At 40.8% G+C, this 12,712-nt stretch overlaps 1 long non-coding RNA gene across 1 annotated transcript in view; it reads left to right on the top strand.

The window, feature by feature from the left end:
- Positions 1-581: 581 nt before the first annotated feature.
- The window catches only part of LOC122558664, a 20,543-nt gene continuing 8,412 nt past the window's right edge, over positions 582-12,712 (top strand). Inside the window, exons 1-3 of the long non-coding RNA XR_006314214.1 lie at positions 582-708; positions 3,961-4,049; positions 10,283-10,374. This is a non-coding gene — a long non-coding RNA (uncharacterized LOC122558664). The remainder of the gene's footprint in view (positions 709-3,960; positions 4,050-10,282; positions 10,375-12,712) is intronic.

Below are 12,712 nucleotides of genomic sequence, written 5' to 3'. Positions count from 1 at the left end.
CCATTCTTGGGTAAAAAGACAATGAACTCTCCTAATTGAGAATGGAGTCATACCATCATACAGCATGAAAACAGATCCTCTAGTCCAAATGATCCAAAATTACCATTTACACCAATCTGACCCAGTCCCATTTGCCAGCCTTTTGCCCGTATCGTTGTAAAAAGCTTTCTTTTCATATACCTATCCTGATGTCTTTTAAATGCTGTAATTGTACGGCTGCCATCACTTTCCCTGGTAGATCGTTCCAGGCACCCATGACCCCACCATAGGAAAAAGACATTGCCAATGACCCTATCCATGTCCCACGTGGGGGAGTCCAAAATTAGAGGACATAAGTTTAAGGTGAATGGGAAAAGATTTAAAAAGGAGCTGAGGGGTAACAGTTTCATGCAGAGTGAAGTGTGTAGTCAAACCATTTGAGATTAACACTTTGAAGATTAGAATGGGGGTGATTGCAGCAGAATAAAATTCAGATCAATATGTAACACAAAACATAGTGTTATCAACTTGAAGTTAAACATTGACTTGATCTGACCATAATTCAGAACAGCCTAATGAAAATACTTTCCACTCAGTTGCATGCCATTGTAGACTCAAAACAATTTTCTCTGTCCTGTAGGTAAATCTCAAGAGGACCTGGTATCAAACATCAGCCAGAAATGGAAATGTCATTGGAGTAAAAAATCTACTTTATAAAATCTATACAAGGTAAACTTCTTTCTGATTAGTTGCATGAATGGAAATTTAAAAGGACAGTAATCTCGAAATTCTTTAATATTCTACTTTTCTGATTTAAGCACGTGAGTTCTCGTTATATTGGTGTCAAGTTGCATCTTCCAACTGCAACAGCAACAATGTGTATTTAGATAGTGCCTGTAACATAGTTAGAGTCCAAAGCACTTCACAGGAACAGAAATAGATAACAACTGATATCAAGTTATATTAGGAGATATTAGATCAGGTGACCAAAAACTTTGTCAAAAAAATACATTTTAGGAATTGTCTTGTAAAAAGATAGTGAGGTTGAGAGGCAGGGAGATTTGGAGAAGGAATTACAGAGTTGAGGGCTTAAGCACTGAAAGGGGCAGTTGTTAATGATAGAGTAGTGAAAATTGACAATGTGCAAGACTGAATGAGCACAGAGTTCTTGGGGGATTGTAAAAGTTAAAGCTCACCTGTTGCAAGGTCTTCCATTTCACTAATGTGCATGAGGGAGTGATTTAATCTCTTTAATCATTCAGACCAAATGAAAGTCAGGTTTCTTTTTTCAAATTTTTCTTATACATGCATGGGAGGTATACCTGTCAAAGATAGTGTACAACTCAAATCTTTGCCACAAACACAATGGTTTTATACATTACGAATTTCTAATTAACTGGTTACACTTTTATTCACCCATATCTCGAACTAGGGGATACAGTCTGAAAATTACAGCCAGACCTTCAGGTCAGATGTTAGGAAGCACTTTTACACACAAAGGACAGTAGATATTTGGAACTCTCTTCCACAAATGGCATTGGATGCTGAATCAGTTGTTCATTTTAAATCTGAGATTGAAAACACTTTATTAAGCAAAGGTATTGAGGAATATGGGGCAAGGGAATAGGGCAACACTGTGGCTCAGTGGTTAGCACTGCTGCCTCACAGCGCCAGGGACCTGGGTTCAAATCCTGCCTTGCGTGACTGTCTGTGTGCAGTTTGCACTTTCTCCCTGTGTCTGTGTGGGTTTCCTCCGGGTACTCCGGTTTTCTCCCACAATCCAAAGACGTGCAGGTCAGGTGAGTTGGCTATGCTGAATTGCCCATAGTGTTCGGTGCATTAGTCAGGGGTAAATACAAGATTGGGGAATGGGTCTGGGTGGGCTACTCTTTGGAGGGTCAGTGTGGACTTGTTGGGCTGAAGGACCTGTTTTCATACTGTAGGGAATCTAATCAAAGCCAAGTATATGAAATTAGGCAAAAGATTAGCTATGATCTCATTGAACGGTGGAGCTGCCTGAATGGCCTACTTCTCACCCTTCATGCTTGTGTTCCTATCATACTGCTTCCCTCTATGTTGCATAAGTTTCAGGATACCACATTGAGCTTCCACTGAATGAGAACCTTCAAACAATAAGGAAGACATGGGTGATATGATAGTGTCCCGAGAGAAGTGATTCCAGCCTCTAGCCAGGTTATGCATGTTGCATTTGCTAAGTCCACCCCACCTACTGTGTTAACAGTAAAATTATCAAGACTTTCCAGTTATTCCACATTTCAATAGATTATTTTCCTGAAGACAACATTGATGTAACATGTCACCTGACATTTCAAAGGTCACTAGTTGCTACAGAAACATTTGACACACCAAGGTCTTGTCAAGCCATAGAATTACACCACACAGAATGTAATCATCCATCCCATTGCACTGGAGCCAGCTATTTGTAAGAAATAATCAATTAACCCCAATCTCCAGGTTACTTCTCATAGGTCTGCAATTTTTGAGTGTTTTTCCAATTCAAGATTCTTTTGAATCTACTTCCTTTCATGAAGTTATTTACATCATAAAGAATGCTTTTCCTTGTTGGTTATTTTGAAACATCTTAAATTGCACAACACCAGGTTATAGTCCAACAGGTTAAATAATTTTTAATTTTTTATTAATTTAATAATAATTTTTAACTTTGTACACCCCAGTCCAACACCGGCATCTCCAAATCATATCTTAAATTGATGTCTTTTGGTTCCCAAACATTCTCTCAGTGGAAAATCCCTTGTAGGATTTACAATTTTACTAGTCCCACACAAAAGCTTGCCACTGAATTAGCATCCAGGCAGAAGACCAAAGCATCTTTCCTTGTTGACTTATACATAATCTAAAATCTAGTCCACTACTGCTCTTAATTTAATCACAAGTAGATGATGTAGGCTCCTGTGATTCATGTGATTAATGACCAAGAAATGTTTTGGCCTGACAAGGCTCAGCTCCAGATGAGAAAAAAAGAAATTCAATTTTACTTTTCAGGCAGTTAAGTTAACTCATTTGCATTCCTGAGGAAACGAGGAAACAGAACGTTGTTCTCATGAATACTGAATCAATGATTTACTCTGATGTGTCTTGTGCTTCTCAATGAAACCCAAAATCAATTTTTGTATGAGTTTGCCTATAGCTCTTCTGATCCACTGCCCATTTCCCATTAGGTTGAGACCTGTTTCCTTCTCCATTCTCCCAACGACTGCAGTCAGAACGCCGTGATCACATGTTTCTGTTGATTTAACTCAAGTTGCACACTTAAAGAAGGACCCTACTTCCTCCTCCCAGTGTACAACTTGAAAGTTAACAGCAGGATATGGAGGCAGAAGAGTCAGATCAGAAATGCCAGTAATAGAGTCATAGAGTCATAGAACTGTACAGCATGGAAATAGACTCTTCGGTCCAACTCATCCATGCCGTCCAGATATCCTAAATTACTCTAGTCACTTTTGGCAGCATTTGGCCCATATCCCACTAAACCCTTCCTATTTATACACCCATCCAGATGTCTTTTAAATGTCGCAATACTACCAGCTTCCACCACCTCCTTTGGCAGCTCATTCCATGTACACACCACCCTCTGTGTGAAAAGGTTGTCCTTTAGGTCCTTTTAAATCTTTCTCCTCTCATCCTAAAACTATGCCCTCTAGCTTTAGACTCATGGTACTGTGGGAAAAAGACCTTTGCCATTCACCTTATCCATGCCTCTCTGATTTTATAAACCTATATAAGGTCACCCCTCAGCCTTCAATGCTATGTTACAGAGAAAACAAAATCCTTATCATTATTTATGGCGCTTAACAATTTAAAGATAAATTTACATCAATGTTATTATGGCATTAATCATTGCATCATGTCTATTATCTTTCTTCCAGTGGAAATTCATCAAATCCAATTAGTTGCTTGTGAAGACTTACTCTTTGAAATCATTCTCATTATTGCTTTCAGAATCCCCTTCAGCACATCAATGACAGTTTGAAGACAACAAACCCAGAACCCAACAATTTAAGAAATACATGAGCAATAAACTAAAGAAGGTAAGACCAAACTTGTTTTGACTGAAATCAAATGTTTTTGAGATACATTCCAGTATTTGATTAATTCAATGCATAATCTTAAACTGGTTTGATGTAGGATCCAGGAACTCAGTGGAAACCTTTTCATGACCATTAGATACTGCATAAAACATTTGTGATATATTCACCAATTTTGTGGCAATATCATTTCATTCTTTCAGCTTAAATATATCAATTTTGTGTGGGCCAAACTGACCTGATTTTGGAGTCCTGGGGTAAAACTCTATAAATATTCACTTTTGATGATGTGGCAATTCTCCTCAATGTTAAGCCCAATGCTGATGCAGTGTATTAAACTTAACCATAAAATGATAACTGTGGTGTGTACTGTAGATGCATGACAAATGTGGGGCCACGCTTTTACTGTAAAAGAGGCAGCTTAACATTTGGTTCAATTTGGATTGGGTAGTGAAACAGGCGATCAGGAGATCCAACAGCTATTAAATCACAAATGCAAGGCATTCTGGTATTACAAGCATCATCAAAATGGAGAAAAGAAATCAGGCAAATGAAGGCTGAAATCCAATGAAAAGCATGTCATCTAAAGAAGTCTCTAATGGTGGAAAGCGTGTAGGAAATCCAGACATTTACTGATGGCCATGATATGGATGGCTATAGACACCTAAGATGATACAAAGTCCAAGCATCCAAACATCTACCCCATTTGTAAATTAAGAATAGAATGGTGGTCATCAAGGATAGTAAGCACTCGTTGGAAAGACCGTTTTGAGGATTCCTCATTAGAAACTTAGTCCTCAATGTAACTGCTGTCAACATAATCATACAGTATGTTGCCCACCACCATCTTGCAGGGGCAGCATGGTGGCTGCCTCACCGCGCCAGGCACCCAGGTTTGATTCCAGCCTCAGGTGGCTGCCTGTGTGGAGTTTGTACATTCTACGTCTCTTTGTAGTTTTCCCCCGGGTGCTGTGGTTTCCTCACACAATCCAAAGATGTGCAGGTTAGGTGAATTGGCCGTGGTAGATTGCCCATAGTGTTCAGGGATGTGTAGGTTAGATGCATTAGTCAGGGGTAAATGTAGAGCAGTAGGGGAATGGGTCTGGGTGAGTTACGCTTTGGAGGGTCAGTGTCGACTTGTTGGGCTGAAGGGCCTGTTTTCATGCTGTAGGGACTCTATGATTCTATCTCAGCACAAACCCAGCTGGACTTGAAGTTGAAAAGAACATCTGACACCTGAGAACCAACAAGGCTGCCAATGTAGACAAAATCCTAGCCAAAATATAACAATGCATTAGAGAAACACTCCTGGCTTGTGCAGATAACTTCATTTCCCTCATCTGTAAGAAAGAGGATATGCCAGAGGGTCTTTGTGACACCCTAATGCAACCATCTTTAAGAAGGGAGATAAGACCAATTGTGGTATATACAGAGGTGGCCTCCTTCCTATCACCAAAAGTGAAGCCATTGCAAGAATCCTCCTTAATCAATAACTCTGAGATATAATGCATCAAGGGCAGAAATCAGCAATGAAAATCTACATTGCCTCCAGTGTGCCAGTGCAGCCTTGGCCAGCTGAGGAACACAGAATTTGATGACAAAGATCTTAAACCCAACACAAAGCTAATGACCCATACAGAGGCAAATTGGAGGGGAAATGTCTACAAAAGGGGTTACCACTTTGAGGGTCTCCAACAGACCCAATGGAACAGTCGGAGGAGCATACACATACCCAAACATCCCACCCACAGGGTCCAGGACACATCACCTGCCCTACCTGTGGAAGGGTGTGCTGAGTACTGGACTATTTAGTCACCTCAAGACCCCCAAACACGGTGTAGAAGGAAAGTCACCCTAAGTCTTGTGAGATTGCCTAATATGAACATTTTGGATTTGCAAATGAATGTTACCAAAACTGAATTGCTCGTCCAAGAGAATCAATGTCATTCTTGAGCACTCAGCTGGAACTTCAGTTTATATATCACCACAACGGTTTAAGGTATGCTAAAATGCAGATAAGCTCAAGTCTCAGCTAGGTTGTCTGTGATCACCTTATGGAAGGGGATCTCCTGCATGCCCATCACAGGGCAATGTGCTGGTGACTGCTGGACAGGAACTCCCAGTTGATTTCATTTCTCAAAGAACATCTATGCTTGCAGCTGTAAATGCACAGAGCTAGCAGCAGGTGTTTGGACTGCCTGAGAGCCCAGGATGGGGTAATTGCCTGGAATTCCAAACACTTACCCCAAGTACATCCATCACCTCCTCCTTTTGTAAGGTGACCACAACAGGCAGCTTCAATTCATTTCCCAGCGAGACCCCCAACTTGTTTTTCCACCTTTTATTGGCCTTCTTGTAACATAGGTACCTACTTTTTACAAATTAGGAAACTTCTCTCTGATTTTGCAAAATCCATGGGGATAGTGGTGGAAGTATCACATTTACTTGTTTGTAGCTTTTCAGAACCTTAAGAGAGTTACCAAACAGATTGTGCAAAAATCTTTAATCATAATAATTAGCTTTGACTTGAAAATACACAATAAAGACACAAAGAAAATAAAGAAATCAAAAACCTTTTACCTCATGACAAATGTCATGATGACACTCAACCAATAACATTGGCTGCAATTCAATCAAACAAGTAGTTAGTCATTTAGATTTTGATAGTTTAAGCCATTCCTCCACTTCAATCTTTAGATAAACAGAGCTTCAGATTCCATCTACTTTGTTTCTGTTTATGCTGCTATCTATGTTTTCTTTCTTGGTTAAATTATAATAAGGCCTATTTTGGGACGATGTTGTGCAAGGTGTTTCAACTGCCAAAATTGGAAAGGATCTTTGCTCCAGTCACTGTCTTATCAGTGTGTACTGCTGTGTTTTTTAAGAGTTTAAGTGAAGTACAAATTTCTTCACAATGGTGTTGAAGCTGTTTCAGCTCTAATTATCCTTCCCTTTCAACACTGAATACATTGAGCTGCTAAAACCACTGATGGATCCCTGGAAAGGGAAACGTGTTAGAATTTGGTGCAATAGCAAGGTACATCAGTAATGAGGGTCATCTGTGATTTCCTTCATGGCTAGTCGATAAACACACCCTGGACTCAGGCATAAGAGAACAATCTTGTATGAAGTGCTGTCATGGTACGATTGTCTATGAAATAGTGCCCAAGCAAGGTGTGCATGGGAGACAGTGATGCGATGGTAATGTCACTGAGCTGTTAACCTAACAATCCAGGCTAATAATCTGATGACATGGGTTTGAATCCCACCAGAGCAGATGGCGAAATTTGAATTCAGTAATAAAATAATTAATTCAATTTAAAAGAAAAAGCTAGGTTACTGAACCAATTGATAGTTGGTCACTCTCTAATGCCTTTTAGGGAAGGAAATCTGTCATCTTTACCTGATTTGGCCCATTTGTGACGATATGGTGTGTGAGGGCTTTAGGACCTTGGAGCAACCTTTTTTGATGCCACAAAGCTCCATGTCACTGAAACATAAACAGCATAATAGAGACACAGACTCTCTGGAAAAAATGAAGGAGGAGTGAGCGTGAATGGACATGAATACACAAAGAAAATAGTTTAGTTCTTAACAATTAAACTAACAGCCAGAGTCTGGTATATCTCTGTGCACAATTAACAGATCAGATAAAAGTCTGCAGTCCTAAGTCTAAAGTCCTGCCACATTCAATCACAGGTGGTGGTGAACTAATAAACAACTTACAGGAGGAGGAGGCTCCACAAATATTCCCATCTTCCGAGATGTTAGCATTCAGCACATCAGTGCAAAAGTTAAGGCAGAAGCATTTGCAACAATCGTCAGCCAGAAGTGCCAAGTGGATGATCCATCTCAGCCTCCTTCTGAGGAGCCCAGCATCACAGAGGACAGTCTTCAGCCAAATTGATTAACTCCATTCGATATCAGAAATGGTTGAAGGCATTGGATATTACAAAGGTTACTGGCCTGGACAGCGCATCACTCATAATATTGAAGACTTGTGCTTGTTGTGGTCCGAGCCAAAATATTCCAGTACAGCTTGTACACGTTGCCAGTACAATACTGGCAATGTGAACAATTGCCCAGCTATCTGCACACAAAAAAAACAAGACAAACTCAACCTAGCCAATTTCCACTCCATCATTCTGCAGTCGATTATCTGTATAGAGATGGAAAAACCCCCAGTAGTGCTGTCAAATAGCACTTACTTGACAATAACCTTCCCATTGATGCTTTGTTAGGGTTTTTGCTAAGTTCAGTAAGCTCTTGATTTCATTCCAGCCTTGATTCAAACATGGACAAGAGAGCTGAACTTGAGGAGGGGAAGTGAGACTGGTTGCTCTTGATCTCAATTCGATTCGATGGGAGTCAGGGGAAAAAACCCTCTGCTCTTTGGAATTGTAGATGACACAAAGGAAGATGGTTGTGGCTGTTGGAGGTCAATCATCTCAGTTTCAGGAAGAGAGGCCGTAAGACCATAACAGGAGAAATTAGGCCATTCAGCCCATCAAGTCTGCTCCACCATTCAATTATGGCTGATAAGTTTCTCAACCCATTCTCCTGCTTTCTCCCCAAAACCCTTGATCCCCTTGATACTCAAGAATCCATCTATCTCAGTCTTAAATATACTCAATGACTTGGTCTTCATAGGCTTCTGTGGCAATGAATTCCATAATTCACCACTCTCTGGCTGAAGAAGTTTCTCCTTTTCTCCATTCTAAAAGGTCTTCCCTTTACTATAAGGCTATGCCCTTGGGTCCTTGTCTCTCCTACCAATGGAAACAGCTTCCCAACATCAACTGTGACCAGGCCATTCAGTATACTGTAAGTTTCAATTAGATCCCCCCCTTAACCATCTGAACTCCATCGAGTATTGACCCAGAGTCCTCAAACATTCCTCATATGATAAACTTTTCATTCCTGGGACCAATCTTGAGAACCTCCTCTGAACATGCTCCAGGGCCAGTGCATCCTTCCTGAGATATGGGCCCAAAACTGCACAGAGTACTCCAAATGTGGTCTGACCAGAGCCTTATATAGCCTCAGAAGTATATTCCTGTTTTTATGTTCAAGTTCTCTCAAAATAAATGCCATCATTGCATTTGCCTTCCTAACTACTGAATCAACTTGCAAATTTACTTTGAGAGAATCCTGGTCTAGAACTAACAAGTCTCTTTGCAATTGAGACTTCTAAATCTTTTCCCCGTTTAGGAAATCGTCCATGCCTCTGTTCTTCCTACCAAGGTGCATGACCTCATACTTTCCCACATCGTACTCCGTCTGCCACTTCCTTGCCCATTCTCCTGACCTGTCCAAATCCTACTGCAGCCACCCCGCCTCCTCAATACTACCTGTCCGTCTACCTATCTTTGTATCATCTGCAAACCTAGCCAGAATGTCCTCAATTCCTTCATCCTTGCAGAACAACACCTGTCACCAGCTGCCACCCTGAGAAGGATTCTTTTATTCCCCACTCTCTGTTTTCAGCCAGACAGCCAAGCTTCTATCTATGCTAGCACCTTGCCCCTAACACCATGGGCTCTTATCTTACTCAGTAGCCACCTGTGCGGCATCCTGTTAAAGGCTTTCTAGAAGTCACCATCAGAATTTTTATTGAATGCAAGTTCCACCATTTGCCATGGCATGCTTCAAATCCAGATCCCCAGAACATTACCAGAGTCTCGGGAATTACAGTCGAGCAATAATACCACACAGACAGTCATGCAAGGCTGGAACTGAACTCAGGTTCCCTGGTGCTGTGAGGCAGCAGTGGCAACCACTGAGCCACTGTGCTGCGTGACATCATAACCAAGAACTCAAGTTGATATTTTGTCTTTTCTTACTGCCCCCTCTCCTGAGTGGCATTGACGTCAGTGGCAGAGACAGCTGGTCAGCTCAGCATGAATGAGGATTCAAACCCACTATCTCTTGGCCTCTTTCTGCTACTTCTTGAACAGACATTTTCAATCTTCTGGATACAATGCATAATGCAGTGAGAGGCAACTGAAGGGCAGAGAGCGACGAGTTAAAGAGTAAAAAAAAAACAAGGTGACTCATTCCAGCCTGCGCCTCAGTCAATAAAATGGGGCTGGAAGTATTTGTTGTGGCTTTTTGTCCAGCTTGACAGCGTTTTCTGTGCTGCTCATTTAATTGCAGCATTAAACCAGGACAAAATAGTTTCTTTCACTCAAAGCAGGCCACTTCCATTTTCTTCCTATTCTCTGCTTTTTCTGTAGATCGAGAGTAAACGTACCGCTCGACAAGTGCTTTTCCTTGAAGAAGGGAGAGAACGAAAGAGGAAAATGAAAATAATCAACATGCACGCCTGGTAATCCATTAAACTCATTTCATGCCTATTTCGTTATTGACGATTAACTCTGAGAATCCATAGCTGGTCAAGGCCAGTCTTTGCAGAACCTGAAAGGGCAAAAACACAACCGATAATATTAACTATGTGTGGACTGGTACTGGCTTCTCACAGAGCTTGCTGACTGAAACTCACTATACCGTGATATCCAGTGCTGATGATACTACACTCAGTGAGTGGTATACTGTGATATCTTGTGCTGGTCATATTACACACAGTGAGTGGTACACCGTGATATCTGGTGCTGATCATATTACGTGCAGTGAGTGGTATACCGTGATATCTTGTGCTGATCATATTACACACAGTGAGTGGTATACCATGATATTTACTGCTGATGATACTGCACTCAGTGAGTGGTATACTGTGATATCTTGTGCTGATCATATTACACTCAGTGAGTGGTATACCGTGATATCTGGTGCTGATCATATTACGTGCAATGAGTGGTATACCGTGATATCTTGTGCTGATCATATTACACTCAGTGAGTGGTTTACCATGATATCTACTGCTGATGATACTACACTCAGTGAGTGGTATACTATGATATCTCGTGCTGATCATATTACACTCAGTGAGTTGTATACTGTGATATCTCATGCTGATCATATTACACTCAGTGAGTGGTATACCGTGATATCTGGTGCTGATCATATTACGTGTAGTGAGTGGTATACCATGATATCTAGTGCTGATCATATTACGTGCAGTGAGTGGTATACCGTGATATCTAGTGCTGATGATAATACGTGCAGTGAGTGGTATACCGTGATATCTAGTGTTGATCATATTACGCAGTGAGTGGTATACTGTGATATCTAGTGCTGATAATATTACACTCTGTGAGTGGTACACTGTGATATCTAGTGCTGATGATATTACACTCAGTGAATGGTATACTGTGATATCTAGTGCTGATCATATTACACTCAATGAGTGGTATACCGTGATATCTAGTGCTGATCATATTACGCTCAGTGAGTGGTATACAGTGATATCTAGTGCTGATGATATTACACTCAGTGAATGGTATACCGTGATATCTAGTGCTGATCATATTACGCTCAGTGAGTGGTATACTGTGATATCTAGTGCTGATGATATTACACCCAGTGAGTGGTATACTGTGATATCTGGTGCTGATGATATTACACTCAGTGAGTGGTATACCGTGATATCTAGTGCTGATCATATTACGTGCAGTGAGTGGTATACCATGATATCTGGTGCTGATCATATTACACTCAGTGAGTGGTATACCGTGATATCTAGTGCTGATCATATTATGTGCAGTGAGTGGTATACCGTGATATCTAGTGCTGATCATATTACGCTCAGTGAGTGGTATACCGTGATATCTAGTGCTGATGATATTACACTCAGTGAATGGTATACCGTGATATCTGGTGCTGATCATATTACGCTCAGTGAGTGGTATACTGTGATATCTAGTGCTGATGATATTACACCCAGTGAGTGGTATACTGTGATATCTGGTGCTGATGATATTACACTCAGTGAATGGTATACCGTGATATCTAGTGCTGATCATATTACACTCAATGAGTGGTATACCGTGATATCTAGTCCTGATCATATTATGCTCAGTGAGTGGTATACCGTGATATCATATGCTGATTATATTACGCTCAGTGAGTGGTATACCGTGATATTTTATGCTGATGATATTACACTCTGTGAGTGGTATACCGTGATATCTAGTGCAGATCATATTACACTCAATGAGTGGTATACTGTGATATCTAGTGCTGATCATATTATGCTCAGTGAGTGGTATACCATCATATCTACTGATGATGACATTACACTCAGTGAGTAGTATTCCGTGATATCTAGTGCTGATCATATTACACCCAGTGAGTGGTATACTGTGATATCTGGTGCTGATAATATTACACTCTGTGAGTGGTACACCGTGATATCTAGTGCTGATCATATTACGCTCAGTGAGTGGTATACCGTGATATCTAGTGCTGATCATATTATGTGCAGTGATTGCTATACCGTGATATCTAGTGCTGATCATATTACGTGCAGTGAGTGGTATACCGTGATATCTAGTGCTGATCATATTACACCCAGTGAGTGGTATACTGTGATATCTGGTGCTGATAATATTACACTCTGTGAGTGGTATACCGTGATATCTAGTGCTGATGATATTACACTCAATGAGTGGTATACCGTGATATCTAGTGCTGATCATATTACGCTCAGTGAGTGGTATACTGTGATATCTAGTGCTGATGATATTACACCCAGTGAGTGGTATACT

The sequence above is a fragment of the Chiloscyllium plagiosum genome, chromosome 17 (genome assembly GCF_004010195.1).
Source record: "Chiloscyllium plagiosum isolate BGI_BamShark_2017 chromosome 17, ASM401019v2, whole genome shotgun sequence".
NCBI lineage: Eukaryota > Metazoa > Chordata > Chondrichthyes > Orectolobiformes > Hemiscylliidae > Chiloscyllium > Chiloscyllium plagiosum.
Note: the sequence above shows the minus strand (reverse complement) of the source record. Positions and strands in the feature narration are given on the sequence as shown.